Here is a 22,472-nt window from a genome sequence, read left to right as displayed (position 1 = left end):
GGAGGAAGAAGTGGAGGGCCTTGTGTGCCACTACCGCATCAACATCTCTGACGGAAAGGTACAGGAGACTGTGGTGGTGGTGGTGTTGGGGGAGGTGGAAGAGGAGGGTCGTGGTTTGGCGTGCAATCTTGGTTCTGTTTCCTCAATTAAGACTTCTCAAAGGCGCTTCTTTAGAAATTGTGCGACTGTTGGTGGAAATGTTATGGGTTACTGGAACAAAATGGAACAAAATTATTTTTCCACACTTCAGTGTCTCATGTCATTGTCTCCATGTTGTATGGTCTTCCTAGACCGGACCTGAGGTCTATGAGGGATTCTTCGAAAAATGATGTCCTGTTCTCAACCTTGTCTCTCTCGCTCTCTTTGATTCCGCTCTTGCTCCTTCTCTCCCTCCCTCTCTCGCCCCCTCTTGCTCCCTCCCTCTCTCTCTCCCTCCCTCTCTCCCCCTCCCGCCCCCTCCCGCCCCCTCTCGCCCCCAGGTGTACCTGACGGCAGAGAGCCGCTTCGCCACGCTGGTGGAGCTGGTCCACCACCACTCCACGGTGGCGGACGGCCTGGTCACCACGCTGCACTACCCGGCGCCCAAGCGCAACAAACCTACCGTGAACGGCGTGTCGCCCATCCACGACAAGTGGGAGATGGAGTGCACCGACATCACCATGAAGCACATGCTGGGCAGCGGGTACCACGGCGAGGTCTACGTGGGCTACTGGATCAAACGCGGGCGTATGGTCGCAGTCAAAAAGATCAAGGTTTGTTTGGTTCTAGAATGAACGTAAGACACTTTTTTGTTTTTTGGAAAAGTTTTTCTGGAGTGGGCTGATCTGTTTTGCTCTTGGATTGTGTTCATCCACCACAGCCCAAATCTTCTAACAGAACATATAGTCCAAGCATGCTGGTAGTGGAGCACCGCCTGCTGTTAGTTTTGTGGTACTGCATGTGGTGTATTTTGGATGTTTTAAAGTCGAGTGTTTTGTCACCATTCACTGTTCTAATCATAGTCCATGGTCTAATCATTGAGTCCAGTCATCATATCTAAATCGGTTTGTTCCCATGACAGGAGGACACCATGGAGGTTGAAGAGTTTCTGAAGGAGGCGGCGGTGATGAAAGAGGTCAAACACCCCAACCTAGTCCAACTACTAGGTCAGTGGCTAATATGGATTTGTTCTTAAGACTACAAGTTCCATTCAATTCTATTGTATTTGTATAGCCCTTAATCACAGGTACAGTCTCAAAGGGCTTAACAGGCCGTATATTTAGGACACCCCCAGAGTCTAGCCCCCTAAAAACCTCCCTTAATTAGCAAGGAAGAAATCTTGAGAAGGAACGCAGAGTGGGGGATCCCTCAATCCAGGGATGATCAGAAGTGCAATGGGTGCCACAATTGACGTACAAACATGCATGCATACAGGCAAAACAAGTGTGAAGTGCACAAGTGAATGTGCCTCCATGACACCTGAAGCTGAGATGTTGAATCTGCGTCCCCTACAACACCATCTCTTGAACCATAAAGAAACCTGTTTCTGACCTCTCTCCATCAGGCGTGTGCACCCTGGAGCCTCCCTTCCACATTGTGATGGAGTACATGCCCAACGGCAACCTGCTGGACTACCTGACGCAGCACGGCCGCAACGAGACCATGCTGCTCTACATGGCCACGCAGATCTCCTCCGCCATGGAGTACCTGGAGAAGAAGAACTTCATACACGGGTGCGTGCGTGCGTGCGTGCGTGCGTGCGTGCGTGCGTGCGTGCGTGCGTGCGTGCGTGCGTGCGTGCGTGTGTGTGTGTGTGTGTGTGTGTGTGTGTGTGTGTGTGTGTGTGTGTGTGTGTGTGTGTGTGTGTGTGTGTGTCACAAAAAAATGATGATGTATTCCAGGAGGATGCTTTTATCCACAGCGTTGGGTTGCCTCAGTGGGAAATAAATTTCATCATCATAAATCATACGGCGGGGCGCCTCGGTGGTTCAACGATTAAACCTTTGCTACATGTACTCTGCTCTCTCTCATACCTCTCCCTCCCATACCTTCCTGTCTGAAATTTCTGTCTGTTTAAAAAATAAATCTTTAATAAATCATATTGTGAGGCGGTTGTCTGCATCACAATATCCACAGAAATCAATGTATTTGAGTTATGGACTTGATTGGAATATCTAAGTAGATATCTATGTTTTATTTGAAAAAACGTGATCCCTGATCTACATGACCCAGCCTGCACCTCCACCGCGCTCACCGTGTCACCGCTCTTTTCCCCCCAGGGACCTGGCCGCCAGGAACTGCCTGGTGGGGGAGAACCACGTGGTGAAGGTGGCGGACTTCGGCCTGAGCCGGCTGATGACCGGGGACACCTACACGGCCCACGCCGGCGCCAAGTTCCCCATCAAGTGGACCGCGCCCGAGCGCCTGGAAAACAGCACCTTCTCCATCAAGTCTGACGTGTGGGGTGAGTCAGGCGGAGAAACTCACGCAGCACCTCACCTCAGGGCTGTGCGATATGATGATATATTTCGTGTGACGAAATAAAAACGTCTATCGTTACATATTATGCTCTATCCTTTATTTCGTCTTCACACTCTTTACGGTAATTCTTTTCGGCATTTGGACGACGCTTTACGTTCTTCCACACGGCACATGAAGGCAACACAAACAAACATGGAGGAGAGTGAACGTGACACAGAACGGGGTAATACCGAACAGGAGAAGGACTCCGACCAGCCAAGACTAAACGAGGAGTTCGTACCTAAAAGAGGGGCTACTTCTGTTGCATGGACGTGGTTTGGGTATGAAAAGTCTAACGCGGACCAGAAAACCGTACTTTGCAAAGTATGCCGCAGACCGGTCCCCTCATCAGACTCAAACACCACTAACCTCTTATACCACCGACGCAAGAATCATGTCACAGTACGGAGAGAGTCTACGGATGATATATTTATTTTGTTTGCGCCACTTTGGTTGTTTTCATGTAATCCTGCTATAAATCAAACTTGAAAGTGTTCCATGTTTACATTTGGTATTCTATGTACCAATATTTATGTTAGGCCTGTATTCATTTTTGTTTGATGCTACAACTCAAACAGTTCTACTGTTAGAATAATATATAGTTGGTTTTGATATTTTTGACCATATTCACATTGTTGGCCTATATTTTGTTTGCGACTATAGTTTGTTTTTTCTATTTACCTTTTTACATTAATATTTTATATTTTTCACAAAATTTGCACAAATGTTCTAAATAAAAGGAGACAAATATCATGAGTAAATTACCTTTTATTTGTCGAGTATATTATACGAAATATTTATACTATTTATTCATTGAATTTACAGAAAAAGTGCTATATCGTGATATAGATCGTTATCGGGATAATGAATGACCTATATCGGGACATGATATTTTGGGTCATATCGCACAGCCCTACCTCACCCCAGAGTGCTTCTCCTTTTCCGCTGTGCCCAGGGCTTCTCATTTTTAATGGAGTTATTTCTCGTTTGCGTCCGCTGCAGCGTTCGGGGTGCTGCTCTGGGAGATCACCACCTACGGCATGTCTCCGTACCCCGGGATCGACCTGTCCCAGGTGTACGACCTGCTGGAGAAAGGCTATCGCATGGAGCAGCCTGAGGGCTGCCCCCCTAAAGTCTACGAGCTCATGAGGGCCTGTGAGTAGCAGCATGCCGTTCCACCCGCACACCGTTCAACCCTGTCAAAGTTAGACGGATACCGGTCCGTCTTGTAACAGTGATTATATGACACTGCGTGTCATATAATTATTCAACTATTAAAGAGATGGAGATGGAGAATAACAGTTGTAGTCATGGTAAAACATTAAACACAGATCCATGTTATTTCTATAAAGACATTTTACATTTACTTTTACGTTTAGGGCATTTAGCAGACGCTTTTATCCAAAGTGACTTTCGTAAATTTGGCAGAAACATTTTTCCTATGAATTTTCCTATGAATTGAATGATGTGGCCTTACGTTTTTATCCTTCCCATATGTCGTTGATCATTGGCACTATCTTAAGGCCGATATATGCTCTGTTTTAGACGTAACGCGTAAGCACGTAAGATACATAACCCCCCCTTGCGCGGTAAAATATCCCCCCTTACGTGCTTAAGTGCGTCGCCCAAAATTCCTGACTATGCGACTAAAACACTACGGCCCTACGCAGCTCGCAAAGACTGTGATTGGCCAGCTAACCACATCCTTTCAGGAGTCTCACATTTCCGGTTTTACAGCATAATAGCGCCATTTTTAAAAGGCCGTGAAGACCGCTAACCTAAACTTAGCTACTGCTACTCTCGTCGAAAATACTGGAAGTGCATAAATATAAACAAGCCAGTGATTTCCACTTCCACGCCCACAGATTAGTTCGTTGCTCCCCCTACTGTTCTGGCGGAGAATCCCCTTGCAACACGCGCAATCCTTAAGGAACCTTAAAGGAACCGTAAATCAAAACTTGTCTAAAACAAGTCCCTTGTGTAAATTACGTGCTTGCGTCTCTGCGTCTAAAACGACCCTAAATCGGCCTTCAGATGTTGTTGTTGTTGTTTTAACGTGGATGTTTGGTGGGCCTTTTATCCACACCAGGCTGGCAGTGGAACCCGTTGGAACGGCCTTCGTTTGCTGAGGTCCATCAGGCCTTTGAGACCATGTACCATGATTGCCGCATATCTGAAGGTAAACTCATACACACAGCTAACCTCTCTAGATCCCATGGTTCGGCAAGACGTGTGACATCAACCAGGACTCAAGTCTTCTTGAGATTATATGATATTGATTATTTCTATATTTACCCACCACTATGCTTGGATATCGAAACACTGTCCAGACAGGGCAGAGATTGAGTCAAGACTGGCCTCTTCCCGTAAAAGTTCTTCTGGGGAAGAGGGCATGCAGGGACTGATGATGAATGAAGACCTGATTTAGCTGTGATGCTAAATTAGTCCTGTGAGACCCAGAGTCTCCATAATGCAGACAGCGTAGCTCTAATTAGTAGTAGAAGTCATAATTGTACATTGTTTTCTAGATTGAGCAGGTGGGTGGGACTCGGGTATCGTCTGGAGTCTGCTGTGTTGCATATCCCAATACTGTTGTGCAATGGTACTCCTGATTTAAGATGCGCTGGGGGGAAAATACACATATTTCCCCGAGGTCTTTAGTCATTACAGTGGCAGGAAATAATGTAGTGGTGGGCCTGGAGTTTGGAGATTCAAATGCGTGGAGCGGATCGATGGGTATCATCACTAATAAAAAATAATGACATAATGACAATTAGAATTAGGGCCTTTAGCAGACGCTTTTATCCAAAGCGACTTACATCGGTTAATGCACACATTGACACACCGACGGCAGAGTCAACCATGCGCTGGATGACCCTGGACCTGGGTATCGAATTAGCAACCTTTCGGTTACGAGACAACTGCTCTACCTCCTGAGCTAAGCCAACCCCCATAATGTTGATGGGGAAGTTTGGATAAAGTAAGAGACGGATTTGTGTCTGACTCACTCATACTGTAATGCATGCATCTGCATCTGGGTTCCTAGAATTGCATAATTCTTGTCCTGCCAGGGATTAGCCGTGTGTCGTCGTGTCGCCACATCAAAACAAAGCAAACATTAGGTAGGCTGATTATAATTTTTTTAATATTATGGCCCACAATTTCATCTGAACCCACTGGGTGGAAGTGGCTCAGGGGGAAGAGCCGGTTGTCTGGCAACCGGAGGGTTGCTGGTTCGATCCCCGGCTCCTCCATAATTGATGAGGTGTACCTCCCTTAGCAATACACCAAACCATGACTGCTCCTAAAGAGCAGCCATGCAAGTGCCTTGCATGGCTGACACCGCCGTCAGTGTATGAATGCGTTAGTCAGTGGGTAGATGTTATATCTGTTAATAATTGTAAAGTGCTTTGAATGTCTCTCAGGTACAGCCCACATCAGAACCCAGCGCGCCGCCGAAGAGGAGGGGAACAGTCGTCCACAACGACTGCCAAAACAAGAGCTATAAAGAGCCCTCCTTCTAACAATTAGTGTTTATGTATGTTGTGTTATTTGGATCATCATTAACATGCAATGGATTAACTCATTCCCATATGCCCATATCCCGTATGAAAGTGCAATTGTTTCATGCTACGTTTTGATTAAAAAAAAAATATTGTTATTGTTTTTATGTTGTAATGTTCTGGTAAAAAAATAAGTGTTTCAATTTGATGTCCTTCTTAAATATTAATGTATTCATTTTTTCATTAAACCTGCCCACAACTTTATATCAGTCTGGTTTTTATTCATGATTAGAAATTATCAAAACAATGTACTTATTGCATTTACCTTAAGTCAAATGCACAAACCGTGAATGAAAATAAAAAAAGACTTTCTCATCCTTTTTCCCAACCTTTTTTTTCTGTCCATTAGTTAAAACAAATCATAACCCCTTTGACAAGTATGTTAAATATCTGTAGACAAATATAACAAATTACTATAGAAACATGAATAATACGATGATCTATAAAATAACTTTGATTAGTTTAACGATTTTATGAACTACACATTACCAAGGCTCATTCAACGGAAGTACAAATCAATAATTCACCTCATGAGATGACCTTTCACTCTCTCGGTCTGTAAAAGTTTTGACCTAAACGGTCCCTAGCGCTTATAAATAAAGTTACGCAACATCCATTCTGCTCATAATGGAGATCAGGCGTTTGACAGGTTTACTCAATCTCAGGGCTTTTTCCCCCTAAATGTTTCTCCCCCGGGCCAATCGTCTTCCTGTCTTACACAAGCCACAGTTGTAAATCATCGACCTCTGCATGAGTGCGCTAATGGCGCAGCATCAAATATTCCCCTCTATTTGCCTGAAATGTGTTATTCTTCCGTCCCTGTCACCCTGAGGATAGGGTGTCACTCTCTCAACAGCTTGCTGTTGAGAGAGTGAGGATCACGATGTAACTCTTCATAGAAAGGTCCACGCGTAGCCCTAGTGGCCGTGGCCTCTGCGTCTACCAAACAAGAGAAACAAACCTTGTTTAGAGCTTTATTTAACACGCAATAAACCCAAGGTGGACAGTGAACGTCTCTCTCAGCCTAAAGAGGGCCCGGCAGTTCTGTCGACTGACCCCACCCTGTGGTCTTCTGCTCCTAGGTGTGGTCTCTCCACCGTGCTCGGGGTGGACGTCCGGTCGGGCTGCTCCCCGGCTCTCCCCCGCAAACAGCAGCCCCGGGACAAGTCTAGCGAGCAAGCCAAGACGAATGACAATATATTTTGTATCTATGGCGACCATCCTTTCAGTAAGTATTTGGGTTTACCTCTAGTGTTTAATCAATCAGTGTTTTGGCCAACAGTGCTTTCATGCCATTGTTACCTGAATCTGGTGGATTTTAATCGGCAATCGCAGTCTAGAAATCATCCAATAGTTGGATCTATCTTTCCAATGTGCCATTTCTAGATGCGTTTCCAAACTGGGGAAGATTATAGGAGAATCGATTGGGACACACGGGTCAATTGAAGAGTTTGAGTTAAATGTTCTGTATAATTATCTAGGCTCAATAGAACAATAAGCATGATGAATAACACATTCATTATATTACTTATATCCCTTTTTAAGAGATTAGTTGGGGAAATATGGTTGTCTTCATTTTTAACCACAGCAATTTGTTTTGGATGTGACTTGACTAACTTCACTTCTCACCACAGCACACACTACACAAGGGGGGGGGGAATGAATCCCTTTTATTCCTTAAGCATTTCAAAAACTATATTTATGTCCAGTTTGTCTTGCACACCACAATAAAGGTTGAACAGTACAGCGAGGAGACAGCACAGGGTAGCACACTCAGAGGCGACTTGGGACTATATCTATATACCTACAAGTGTCCTTGGATATACGGACAGAGCTGGATTCCCTTACAGCCTCGTCGTGGCCTCAGTGCCTCGTTTTAATTAACGCTGCAGAAAGACAACACGGCCGCCTGCTCACAGGAGCCTCACCGGACCGCTCCCTACGCAAACAAACTGCAGTTATGTCTTCAGCACATGAGTGATATGTACATTATTGGGTTTAAAAGAATAAAGCGTTTTAGAATGTCTTTATGTCCGAACTTGAATTTTAAATTATTATTCTTTTTTTTTTAAAGCACAGACCTATTTTGACAACAAAAATGTTATGTAAATATTTGATTTATTTCATATCCAGAAAATACATTTCTATGTATGGTCACATGGTTGTTCAGAGCAGTATTTTTTTTCTTTTTCAACTGAAAAGATGTACTGCAAGACTGAGGCCCATTCAAGCCCCCCATCTAATATATCTGCAGTATGAATGTATTACTCTGTGGTTCGGTCCTGAACCTGGTCAAATGTCTTTATTCTCTTCAGTTGACAAAGGCGCGGTGCCATATTGTGTGTTAAGTATTTATTGATCCATGGCCTCGGTTTATCATTGCATCTATGATGGATGTCCCGTTTACAGCATTTTACGAACTACAAATTTGCACCATGCTCGTGAGACATGCATACCGCCTGGTCCTCTCTCATTATAGCCATTTCTCTATTTAACGTCTTCTGTAAATTTGGCTCAAATTGAAATGTACACTGGATAAAGCCAATGGCGCATCGCTCGGTGTCTGAACAATGTAGCCCTATGACATTTGAATTATCAATGTTGATTTCACTCAATGATCAGGAGATGTATGTTTGATTCCTGCACATTTCATTCGGCTTACAATGTGCCTCTGATGAATAAAATGCCTGAATTCCTGACAAATGGAAAATCTGTTTTTGTTTTTTTTAATGTGAGGTTCAAGTGAATAGAAGGTATGGCGTGGTACTGCGAGGGTCATCCAATGAGAACCTCATGATTCATTGTGCCTTTGTATGAAAATAAAAGCCCTCGTTTGGTGCACTTTTTCAGTTACAGTTATGGGTAACATGATGACGGCCTTTAAAAAAAGAAAAATTAAAGTAATTGGATAAGCACCACAAAATACTTGCTTTTGATTGGTTTAATGGTCCAGCTCCCACTTGAAAAGGAAATGTGCAATTTTGTTTATTTGCTAACTTATTTATGGCCATCAGATAATGTACAGAGGATCCCGGCTGTTCCATGGTCCCGGAATCTGATTAAAAATATTTGCTTCAACAGTAATGTCTGCTTTTCTTGACCGATAGTAATTTGGCCTCTTATGATGCAATTCTTTCCAGTATACTGCATTTTCCACCTAGTTTAATGGGTGTTTTTTTTGTCGTGGAACCTTTGTCTACAGGAGCAGATTTCTTCAACACATTAACCTTTGAGGAGACCAGTTGAGATTTATTTGTATGTGTGCTATCAGGCTATGAAGCAAGTCGCACCGTGGCTCAATACTAATACCTTACTCCAATCTAAGGTCGGAACCCATGGTATATTTTGTGTTTTGGCTCTAAATGATCAGGCTATGTCCCCAGCCTGCTCAGGACAAACTTCTGATTGTGTTTATTTATGCTGCCTGTATTTATATTGTTAATGGATTTTCTTTCCTTTCAGTTATGCTTTTTTTTATCAGAAGATAACATGTGTGTACACATAATACCAAAGGCCACTTCTTCAGTTGTTGAGTGCAATGAGAACACACACACACACACACACACACACACACACACACACACACACACACACACACACTGCAGATGTGAATCTAAACAGGGATGAAAATACAGCAGAGATGTTAACATATTAACTCATTCTATTGTACAAAATACATTTTGTTTTTTATTTAATGCTCATGTGTATTACTGTGAAGTTCTCATCAGTGTTAAATAATAAAGTTATTGCCAAATACCCTGTGGTTTTTGGAGTATTATTTTACTGTCTATGAACAGTTACATTTATAGCCACACCTCTGTATATGTTCGAGGTAAAAACGAAGTTCATCCCACGGTTGCCATTATGAGAACCATCTTTTCTCTTCAAATATGTATGTGGATTAATAAAACATCAAGGCAATGTCCTGACTCCAGCGATGGCCACCACTGGATTGCTGTTTGGTTGGGTTGGATGATCGCGCGCCCCACACCATATCCGACTCCTCCCCGAGCGCAGTTCAGTGTAAAGATGGCGTCCATCATGGAGGGGCCGCTGAGTAAGTGGACTAACGTCATGAAAGGTTGGCAGTATCGTTGGTTTGTGTTGGATTACAATGCCGGCTTGCTGTCATACTACACGGTATGTACCTCTTCTTGTTTTCAAATCGTCGCATAGAATAGTATAACCTGTTTAAGTCTAAACTGATGATCAAACCTAAGTCTAATAAAGGGCCTAGTGTTGGTCAGGAGTTGGAAGTCTCAGCTGGCAGAAAGAGGCGGGGATAGATTGTGACGGATTCCACGTTTGACCAATTGTATCGGCGCCTGAGGACCAGCTGGCCAATCAGATTATGGTATTTTCAGTGCTTCCTCCTTTCATGATTCCTGAGTACAGCTAGCAAAGCTAGTAGCAAAGACCTCAGCCAGGATACCGCTTGACATTCCTACTCCTTGAATGGAATCTGGGGTTTGTAAATACCTTCACAGTGTCTTATCGTGCGTGGTTGTTTTAAGCCATTTGTTAGCAATGCATGTCCGCATTGGCCCATCCTGCAAGCAAGCAAGCAAGTAACCCATTCTCTCGAATCTGCTTAGAGAAGCAAGCTAGATGATGCTAACGTGACAGCGTTGACAGAGACTGTCAGCGCTGACTTGTTTGCTATTTAAAAAAAGGAGGGTTGACTGACAGTGTATACTATACATACAACTATGTATGAATCAGACTAATGCTTAATATCACAATTCGGAAAGGGGACGAGGTAGCTGTGAATGAATATTGTCAGAGCAACTGGAAGCATGAGTGTGATTATCTCTTTGACATTAGCTGTATTCCCATCATGGGAGCCTAACCGATTCCCTTTACATTCTATTTTACATTCTTACGTTTTTTCCAGCCTTAGATCAACTATCCGCATTGTCATATGCGTGAGTTTTTATTTGGGAAAGAATAAAGGGGTGCACACCATCTCCAAATCAATGCAGGACAAACGGGTATTATTGCTTCGTTGCTTATACGTTCTAGTTCAACTTCAAAGTTGTTAGTGCCTTTTTTAAAGACCAGGTTTCATCAGGCATGTTTTGGACGGGTGCATACATACGTATTTGGATAATGACAACAAAATCTGATCCTAACCATAATATTAATTGATTTAATTTGAAACAATACTAGAGAAACTACTTAATGAACAAAACTTTACTCAGCAGTGAATACGACTAATCAAATGAAACCAAACACATTTCATCACATTATTATGGATTGATACTGACATTGTTTGTCTTTGATCCTCTGATTGTTCCCTGTTTGCAGTCTAAGGACAAGATGATGCGAGGCTCAAGAAGAGGCTGTGTTCGTCTCAGGGTAAGAAACACAGGATACACTACATGGAATGCTTCTGAGAGATTGGCCAGAGTGGTTGAGTAAATGTGACAGCCTTGACTGAGCTGATGACCTGATAACTGCTCTTGGGTGACAGTTATTTTGGCCTAACCCAATATGGACATATTTAACATCGTTCCAGGCGGTGAAATAATAATAATACATTTAATTTATAACGCCCTTTACATCAACTTAATGACCTCAAAGTGCTACAATATACATTAAAAGAAATACAACATAAGACTAACTAGATTAAAAAGAAAAATAACAGTGAAAAAAATAATAATTTAAAATGGCAGTTTAGCCATAAAGAAATGTTTAGAAATGTTGGTTATTAACATGGAAACATTAAATGGGATCCGATGAAATATGAAAATTCCAAAGCCTGGATCTCTTTCTCTTTTTTTATTAGAAACACAACTGAAGTATTATCCCAGCTATTGCTCTAACAATAACTATGAAGCCACTATTGTTCAATGTTCTTTAAACATGATAGGGATAATTTATTAAGGATTAATTGATACACCATTGTAGTTCTTCATTCTATTACTTCTCCCTCAAAATATATGATATGGCCTATGTCCACTACTACTATCTTCTTGCTTTGTCATACAGTCGATTTGCAGAGTCAAAGTAGGCTATTCCATGAGTAATTATGAGGCCAATGCATAACAACAATGCACTTGCTTCTTTGATATGATGCATTGCCAAGTAGAGCAGAATACTACAGTGATGTTAATCACTGGAGGAATCATGAGGGATGGGTATTGATTTGCGATGGCTACAGTTCTTGAAGGACGTCCGATTCAATTAATGCTTTCTTTGTGTGTGCAATGTTGTCCACGACTGCTGGTTTTGGTGACACAATCTAAGTAACATGTCTAGTTTAGCGGAAATTTGATGGAGAGTGAATAAGTTATGTTTAATTTCATGTAATTTTTAAGAAGAAAAAATCATACCGTTTTCCTATAACTCATTAATATTACCATATACAGGTTTGGCCACTAGATGGCAGCAATTGATTCAGAATCAGTTGTTTCTAAAGTTATATCTTGTTTTTGTGTGGTCCCTGTACAATAAAATATAACCTCTTCAACCTTTTCTGAAATGGTTAGACCTCATCATGGTTAAAAAGAAAACTTATCCGTTTTTTGGTTTTCTTTTAATTAAAGGCAGCCAGCACATTAGACTGCTCTCCAGTGTGTTTGCTAAACAAACAGAGTTGTGTACCAAACCACATTGAAATGAACAGAAAATGTAATGCTAGATTACATTTTACTACACCTTGCCTAAATACAACTTTCAAAGATGTCATGCTTTTCTAATATCCTGGAGGTTTTGTTTTGAGTGTGGTAATAGTAAGTCTGATAATTTTATGTTATCATCGCATACAGTCACATTGTCATTGTGTGCTATGATTTTCCATTGACAAGTGGGTGTATGGCTGGAAGCCCTCCCTTGACTTTTGCTCCTGGAAAAACACCCAGTCATTGCTCACTAATTTGCAATGTCTTTTTTTTTAGTTGTCTGCCTTAAGTCTCCATTTGAAAATTACCAGTTGGTTTCTATTGGACATTATCAATGTTCTGCTGTTTTAAAATGTCAGTTAGACTAGAGCAGCTTGGTTTGGTAAGTTATTGTGGTTGTCTTCAACACCTAGTTGTCCACTCGAAAATGTTGCGAAATATCAGTCTCATGGCAGAACATAACCTGTTCCTGCAAACCTTTCTGTCTCTACCTTTAAAATGAATAGGTTGTTTTTTGTATGAGTGATGGGAGTTTTGATAAAAATGTAAAGAGTTGTTTTGTTTTACTTCATGCTCTTAATGATTTATTTATAATTAGAAAAGGCAATGCAATGCTAGCAAAAAATCATACAATGAGGCCACCTTATTGATTCCTGAAGCTTCATTCACTGTTGGCAAATGTAACATATACACTGCTATATTTGGGCTGAATCTGCATGGCAATCACATCACTGCTACAAGATAACACACTTATTTCTAATGCTCGTATTACTACACTTCAGAGCGAGGGACACATTTGGATTAATACAGGTTGACTTGGCAGGTCCGAAGCAGACACGCCCCATCTCTGTTGCTAGGTAGCAATGCCAAACCAGTTACTCAGCCTACCAGCAAGTGTGCTGTGGTTATTTTCCTGCTGTTGAGAGAGGGAGGGGGGGGGGGGGAGATAGGAGAGCAATATTGAGTTTGCTAAGAGACACAAAAGGGATTTGCAGACAGAGAAGATGGTCGAGTGAGGACAGGATGGAGAGGGGAAACGGATTCAAGCATGTGACGTGTCCCTCTGTCTGACTCTGCTCCTTCCCCCCCCCCCCCCCCCCCCCCCCCGCCTCACTCTGCCTTTATCTCTCCCCCTCCCTCGCTCTGCCTCTTTCATGCGCTGATTATCCTAGGGCGCTGTAATCGGCATTGATGACGAGGACGACAGCACATTCACCATCACCGTGGACCAGAAGACTTTCCATTTCCAAGGTGAGTTTTGGCTCTTCTCTTCCATTCAGCGGTGCAAAATGGTTCCCGTTCCTTCCTCTGCTTGCATGGCCAGTGACCCTTCCTCACACTGCCAATGCTGTACAGTACATCCATCACTACTGATCGAATGCGTTCTCTCGCTCGCTCGCTCGCTCTTTCTCTCTTCTCCCTCCCTCTCTCTCTCTCTCTCTCTCTCTCTCTCTCTCTCTCTCTCTCTCTTCCCCCCCCCCACCCTCACCCCCCTCCATGCTGTGGAGTACTGCTGTTGTGTCTGGAGACACATCCGCGCGGGCACACGCGAAGCCGCACACACGCAGCCACACACTCTCAGCCCCACGCACGCACGCACCCACACACACGCGCACAGTGTCAATGTGGGCATGGTCGCCATCGGAGCTGATTTTAGCTTCTCCGTCACCGGCGTCTCCCTCTGTTTACGGGAACTTTAGCGGCATGCGGTAGCGCTCCGCGCGTTACAACGGAGCCGTGACATTTGTTTTTTTCTGCCGGGAGGAGTGGGGAGATTTTTCTTGAATACCGTCCGGCGAGGCTTCTTGTCCTGGCTCGCGGAGGAGGAGGAGGCAGAAGAGGGTCCGCTTGCGTTTCTCGCGTCGGGTCTTTTCCTCTGGGGATGTGAATGGAATACTGCTGAGCTGGATGCCGTGTTATCTCCTGTGGTGGTCACTGCGGCCCATGCTGTCTGATCATTGCTGAGCCTCCGCTCGTGTAGCAACCGTCTGCCGTCCTGCGACCGTGTGTCCGTCTGACCGTCCCTCCGTCCCCTGACCACCTCCCATACCGCCTCCCCTCCTCGTCTCCCCCGCCCTCCCCTCCTCGTCTCCCCCGCCCTCCCTCGGTTCCTCTGACAGGGAGTTGGCCAGGCCAGCCCGCCACGGACTCCCTTCTCCCGCTGCACACCAGGTCTTAAACTAACTCCTCCACCCATCTCTCTCGCATCCCTGCATCAGTGTCCATTTACTCCATCGCCTCCACCACCTACTCACCTCCCGCCCACCCACCCACCGGCCCGGCCATCTCCACCATCCCTCTCTCACTCCCAGCCTCCCTCAGCACCACCACCACCACCAGCACCACCATCTCTGGTCACCAGATCCAGTCTGTGTGGGCCCCCCGCCCCTCTCACTACTTCCTCCATGCCCTCTCCCATGTCTGTGTTCCGAAGCTGTATGCTGTGGTTCTACAAACGAAAGGGTAAGGAGGCGTCGCATGCTCAGGGTGCATGCTACTCCTGGGCGGTTGCCCTGACGATGAAGGAGGACGGGGCAGGAAAGGGGGAGCGCCATTGGCCAACCCCACTGGAATGTTTACGAAGGCGCTCCATCTACGATGCGTGTGAGTTCTGGGGCAGTTTGACTGGAGTATTAGCCTGTAGCTCTATGGGATGCTATGAGGCAATTAGGGCTGTTGAGCTGTTGGTTTTCTTACATCTGTTTAGTCTTTGCTCCATGTGATGGACGTCTTTTTATTTATGAGCTTAAGTTTATTCATGTAGGAAGATTATTATCAATAATGTAAATTACGTGTTGATCAGCTGATTATGAGGAAGGAGGTTTGTTTTGGTTTTAGATAACAGTTCCATTCCCATACCAATGTTTGGTTTTACTTCTGCGTTGAAGCATAACTGTCTCGTTGTTGTCCTGTATTTATGATCATCAGCTGATGTCACAGGTCTGCATGAAGTCAGTCCTGAAGATTTATTTGTTAAGCGTTACCTGTGTGGTGCCAGTTTGTCCCATTAGTAATGCATAGCCATTTCAGCCAATACTGGATCTAATAATGAGTGTGTAGGACTACTTTCAATTTCTGTTTCCATCGCCTCTGTTTCTTATGGAATGCTTGCATGCTTCTTAATGGACCACATATTGGATTGTTGTGTTATTAAGACTGCCTTTTCCTAATTGAAAGAAGACATTTCTTGGGAAAGCAAGTCTGTCATTGCTGGGGAGAATAAGAGACCCTGTCCCCAGCATTGTTTTCTCAAATATGGTATGGTGTTCTTAACATTTAACATTTAGTTGATAAAACAAAGATAACTCCTTCTGAGTTGATTGTCAAGAAAAGCTTCAACATCTTGTTCTCATATCCATTAAATATGACTTGATTATATTAATCAATATATTGAATATATTGATTATATTATGATTATAATAATATATCATAAAATATAATTTAATCGACCCATATCCTTGGATCCAGTCTGTGTGGGCCCCCCGCCCCTCTCACTACTACCTCCATGCCCTCTCCCATGTCTGTGTTCCGAAGCTGTATGCTGTGGTTCTACAAACGAAAGGGTAAGGAGGCGTCGCATGCTCAGGGTGCATGCTACTCCTGGGCGGTTGCCCTGACGATGAAGGAGGACAGGGCAGGAAAGGGGGAGCGCCATTGGCCAACCCCACTGGCCGGGATAGTAGTCTGAAGTTGGAACAATCTGCGTTGTGTTGCTGGCTGGACCCTGAGCTGCACAGAGACCGGCTCCTTACCGCTCTGTCTCTATTTAGAGGAGCATCCATTATTCATTAGTCTCCCCTCTTCAGAGCTGCCTGAGAGGCTTTTAAACCCTCCTCTTCCTCTGTAGTCTTCCCCTCTCCTCCTGCACTCAGCCCTCTCTAATCCTCTGCATCCTCTGATCTCTTCTCCCGGAGAAGAGATCTACCATCTCCTGTGCACCCCACCCATCTCTTGTTGAAAGACAAGCACACACTAGGGCTGTCACTTTTTATTCGAAGTTCGAATATTCGTTGGGGTGAGGTGGGGTGAAAAGTTCGAATTCGAAGTGTAATTCTCCATTCGAACTGTAAAAATGCGCTATAAAGAAGAGAGCGGCGAGTGGCTTTTCCTCAATAAAGCGGCCCTCCTGGATCCCCGCTTCTCCCGGTTAGTCCACCTTTCCCCTGCACAGAAACATCTCGTGACTGAAAGCCTCTCACACGAGCTCACTGAAACGGAGACCGACACTGATCGCACACGACAGGGAGAAAAGTCCGCTGCTGCGCTGGGCGCGATGGGCAGCCTGTTTGGGGACTTATACAGCACGGCTGACACAAGCAGCTGCAACGGTAACGGAGAGCTGCGAGACTACTTGTAATTTTCTTTCCGTAAGGAATAAAAAGAGCAGCATGCCGTGTTGGAGGTCGGCCTCACAGATTGTTCGTTTATATAGGCTGTGTGTGCCATGGACGACATGCGCTCCGCATATCGCGCTCCGAGCAGTTATTGTTAATGTGTAAAAGACAGCCGCACTTGTGTGTCGGAGCTTCCTCTTGTGTTTACAAATGTGTTATCAAAGATGTGTTTTTATCCTGTGCTGTTATGAATTCAGTAGGTATACGTGAGGTATACGAGAGCAACATAAAAAATCAAGACTGTTGTCGTGTTCTATGGGGGGGGGGGGGGTCGAATGTATTCGAATTAATTATGGACATTCGAAATTCGTTCGAATTTCATTTTTGGAAAAAGTGACAGCCCTAGCACACACCCATGAAAAAGTATTCATTTTCGGAACACTTCGTGACAGCAAAGTATTTGATTTAATAGAGCATGGCCGTAGGAAGACGGATGCAGCCATTTACCAAGCAGCTTCAATGGGTCAATGGGTGTGTACATGATTCTTACAGGGAGACTCACATCCTGGGCAGCAGGCGCGTCGTTAGACCTGGGCATTCGGGGCTATAGCCCCGGATCTTTTGGGATCAGCCCCGGATCTCTGCCGTAAAAACAACAAAAAAAGTATATATATATATATATATATATAGCTGCTTTCATACACGTAAGTACTGGCTGCTCTTCTGAATATATGCTGCATCGTTGCAGCAACATTGAAGACGATCGCGTTGACTTCTGCGGTCTGTTCTGCCTCCATGCTGTCTGCGTCAAACCAAAACAAACCTGAGTGACAGCGGCCGCACTTATCCCGCCTCCTGCAAATGTACGTAATATCCCTCCCCTTGCAATGCCGGCGCTGGCACTGGCCGCGGGAGCAAGATGCTATTCAAACAAAAATACATCAATCATTGTTTTATTCTTTAATTACACAATTTCTTTCATTCTTATAAATAAAAATATATAAATACATATATAAATCTAGCCAACTTGTCAATCAAAATTAGTCTTGTCTTGTCTCTCTAGTGGTTGTTCATTCTAAAACACTACAATCTTTTGAGAAGCAAATGGTTGCAGCCTCTATAGGCTTACTGTGACGCTGATGTGAGTACTGTATGCATGCAATACTACTACTCATAGTAATAATCAGAGAGGGTTGAGAAACAGTGGGTTGACAATCCATTCTGGTACCTCATTTTGAAAATCCCCAAAAAAGAAACTTCACATATATACTGTCTTTCAATTTTTAATACATTGCTTTGGAGGTTTTCAATCTAACATCCCACTGGTTTGATTTTACCTAAGAGAAAAATGTTTATTTTTTAAAGCATCCACAGCAGCCATAATAATGAGATTATGAGACAATGAGAATGAAGCGGCAACAGTGTGACTGTACAGAGTGAGAGAGATGGCTTCAATGGATGACCAGGGATTGGTGGTGGCGTTACCCAGGAAGGGCGGCTGTAGTTAACTGCAAGCAACAGAACATGAATAGTGAAGTGGAGGAAGGAGTCGAAATGAGACTTCATTAACAGATTCATGTACAGCTCAGATTTATATGGAGATAAGCTTCTTAAACAACTTGCATACAGCATAAGCAAGTAACAGAAACAGTCTGGGAAGATTATTTTTTCATTATTTAAATCTACATCCTGGTTACACGTCGCGCGATAGCGCATATCATTTCATGCAAGCGAGTGTTTACTTCCTGGTTACAGGTCGCGCGATAGCCAGTGGCGTATCCAGGACATTTTTACTGGGGTGGCCAAGATGGGACACAAAGCTAGTGTGGGGTGGCCATGGCATAGCGAAGTTTAATACATACACGTACGCAGCCAACTGCGGTTCGAATCCAGGTCCTTTGCTGCATGTTGCATCCCCTCTCTCTCCCATGATTTCCTGTCTCATAACTGTCAAATAAAGGTGTCTATGCTGGTGAAATGACTTTTTTTTTTTATTCCATTTCCACCTATCACAGTCCTCAAGTATATCTGGTTATTTTAACATGTCTATTTTTAATCAGTAATTATGTTCAGAATAGGGTACACATTTTCTAAGAGCCATTTCCTTATAGTGGATTAAAGTCCTCATCTCTTCACAAGTTAAATTAGAGTAGCAAAATTCAACTGCTCTTAACTCATCCTATATAATAACATTAATCAGCTCATCATCTGTGTCACCTGTATTGTTACCTGGGTTTGCTTTACTAATTGAGGCGCCATCTTGTGGTTACATAAAACACAGCAATCCAGGCAACAGAACAAACCAAAATGCTTTAAGATAGACCTTATTAAAAAGTGTATCTGTAAGCAAAGGATAAATTAAGCTTGTAAGGAAAAAAACAGAAATATTTGTTGTTCTTTACATGCTTAGTTTACGTTATTATTTATCTAATTTGTTGGAGATACTGGAATTCGATTTGTTTGGTTTGTTCTTTGCTTTGGTGTGTTTTTATTTAACCACAAGATGGCACCTAAATTAGTAAAGCCAACATAGGTAACAATACAGGTGACACAGAGGATGGCCTGATGACTGAATAATGTTATTCTATAGGATGCCTTGTGATGTATGAAAATGTGCAAAAAGTGGGTTTTCAACCCAGACAGTATTCATGTCCAGGGCCCTGATGAAGGTATAAACGTTGGCTTTGATTCAACATAAATTATGAAGTTTATTTAAATCAAACAGTTAAGCCTTAGAATCACAAATTAACTTGATAAATATACATAAACAATTGTAACATAAACCAAACAAATCTTAACTCCAAAGTATATACTATAAAGTAATGTTATGTAAACCTTCAAACTCTCATGAACAATAGAGGATTCTAATAATAGTAACAAAGTGCAATAGAGGTAGCTAGTTCTTGCTTTTGCTCATTCTCCTGCTACAAAATGCTTTCACATAGGCCATAAGACCACAAGACAAGACTTAAAGTCCAATGCAATGCCACCAGACCGAATATAACTTGGAACCCCTTAAATAACAGCTTTGACTCCATTAAAATGTCAAAAAGAAAGGCGGTGTCAACAATGTGCCTAATTATGTCTATTTATAGGATCTAAAGGTTTATTTTTTACATAACTACCACTCTTACAACTCACTTTTAATAACACAATTAACGCATATTGCATCTCAAGCATTTGTGGCATTTGAATGCAACAAATAAGACACAGCTTGTTCTTGTGTTATAGCTACTTAAATCTAGACTGTCACACTATGTTTCACACACTGGTTGGCCAAAAATATAACATTAGCTCTATTGAACACACACATCTGCAAAAAACACCATCAGTCTTCAGTCCAGAAAACATCTTTTCATATTTCATGGCGGTATCCAAAACACTAACGTTACATGCTTAACTTGGTTTGCAGGCTGCTAAGCTAGATAGTGCAGTGTAGTTCGTCTTTTAGCTGCTACTTAGTGCTGGATAAAGTTTTCCTACACATTCAGAGGGAACTACGATATAACTAAACATTAAATTACCATACCTCTCAACGACAGATTTCAGCGTCTTTATCGTTTTTATATTGTTCACGTTGTCACTGTGACCGTTGTCGTCCTCCTGTTTCACGGACCAGCAGCATGTGCAGCGCGCTCATCTCATGGGTCACCTGACCTGCATAGCTAAATGTCCGCCGAGCAGAAATCAGCTCTCACAGCCTCAGTACGACCATTACTGTGTCAGTTAAAAATGTAAAACTGACCCTAAATCAGTTGATCAGCTGTCATCATTGATTGACAGTATTTCTCTTATTTCTTGTGTTGACGAACTTGACCAACTACCTATCAGATCTGGGGTGGCCACAGGGGTAGGGTTGGGCATCGTTTGAATTTGAACGATTCCGGTTCCGATTCCGATTCCTCGTTTCGATTCCGGTTCCTAACGATTCTCGATTCCGATTCTCTTAAGAGGCAGGGTCAAAAAAGTTTACATGTTTTAAATGAGCTAGCTAACCAGAGGTCTTTCTGGATGAAATAGTCTGAACTTCTCCATGAATTTGAATTCAATGACATTTTTATTTTTTATGAACTTCATTTTGAATTTCTCACAGGGCTGTTTTCAACTAGGTAGTATATAGATATCAAATCTATGAAATAAATATAAATGTTATGAATTTTCTTTACACAGAGGTACACTTTTCACAAGATAGTTTAATTCACTTTTGAAAACTTCCAATTTAGACATCCTGCAGGTACTTAAACATTGAACTGAGCTCCAACTGATGGGCTAACCTGGTGCAGATAATATCGAACAAACAAAGAGGAACAACTTGTACAACCTAGCCCAGATTAGCAGCAGGTACAGTATAAAATCAGAAACAGTTCTTGTTTAGGAAAATGATCATATCTGCCTTCTCGGGCAGTAGGCGTGAGCGTTCTGGACAGATAGTGTCTCCTGCAGTGGAGAACACACGTTCGCTGGGCGTAGATGAAGCTTGAACACATAAATATGAGAAAGCAAGATCTGCCAGCAAAGGATACGTTTTTCGTATCCTTGGTATTTGCATTTGAGTTGACCAACCGTTTACGTATTTGTTGCTTACCCGATAGTGCGGTGCTAGGGTGAGGGTCGGAGCCGGAGGTAGAGGCAGCGGAGGAAGTGGCAACGGAGGATGGCCGGCGCAGCGCGTCAAAGACGGGGCACTCAGTTATCTGTACACCATGACCCCGGAGATGTTTGATCATGTTGGTGGTACACCCGCCTTTGCACGATATAATTGTTTTGCAAATGTTGCACCGAGCCGACTTGTCATTTATTTTAGTGAAGTTAAGCCACACTTTCGAGCGCCGCCGCACAGTTTCCATGTTTACGCACGCACACACAGTTTGGCGGGTTCTCCGGAAGCTTCTTCTTCGTTAGTGTTCGGCGGCTTCTTCTTCCGGTCAGCGGACTGGGCATCGAAACTAGGAATCGAAATTTTAAAATTTGAACGATTCCGGGAGAACCGGAATGTTAGTCCCGGTTCCATTCGATGCTCGATGCTCGATGCCCAACCCTACACAGGGGTGGCCAATGAGCTTTCAGGGGTGGCCCTGGCCACCCCAGGCCACCCCCTAAAATCGCCACTGGCGATAGCACATATCATCTCATGCGATCTTAAAGAGAACTTGACGTGAACAGTTTAGGAATGCATATTCCGGGAAAACATTAGAACTCTGAAATGCTGACTAAATATAAAGCATGTTTTTATCTGTAACATTAAACCTACACTGACAATAAGTAATAGCTTAAAAATGAAACATAAAAGCAGACCACTACTTACTTGCCGTTGCCTGGCTGGGGGAGAAAGGTCCGTCGGAGGCGGAGCAGCGATGGCTTCTTGACATCGGGTAGGTGCACGCAGGCTATATAGGCTATTCTAATGTCTTATTTTTGCCCTGGCGCTCGGCATAGGCGACCTATGTGTTGGG

At 43.4% G+C, this 22,472-nt stretch overlaps 1 protein-coding gene across 24 annotated transcripts in view; it reads left to right on the top strand.

Annotated features, from left to right (window-relative positions):
* LOC132469750 (tyrosine-protein kinase ABL2-like) overlaps positions 1-22,472 on the top strand; it is a 93,430-nt gene that overhangs the window by 26,984 nt on the left and 43,974 nt on the right. Inside the window, exons 1-3 of one of the 24 annotated variants that reach the window (XM_060067801.1) lie at positions 10,044-10,202; positions 11,370-11,420; positions 13,858-13,936. The exons of 21 other annotated variants lie outside the window; for them this stretch is intronic. The gene's annotated coding sequence lies outside the window, so the exon portion shown is untranslated. 2 more of the 24 variants (XM_060067802.1, XM_060067803.1) reach the window with 2 other exon arrangements.

Source organism: Gadus macrocephalus, chromosome 12, assembly GCF_031168955.1.
Source record: "Gadus macrocephalus chromosome 12, ASM3116895v1".
NCBI classification, from domain to species: Eukaryota; Metazoa; Chordata; class Actinopteri; order Gadiformes; family Gadidae; genus Gadus; species Gadus macrocephalus.
The sequence above is the reverse complement of the archived record's forward strand: the minus strand, read 5'-3'. Positions and strand labels throughout refer to the sequence as shown.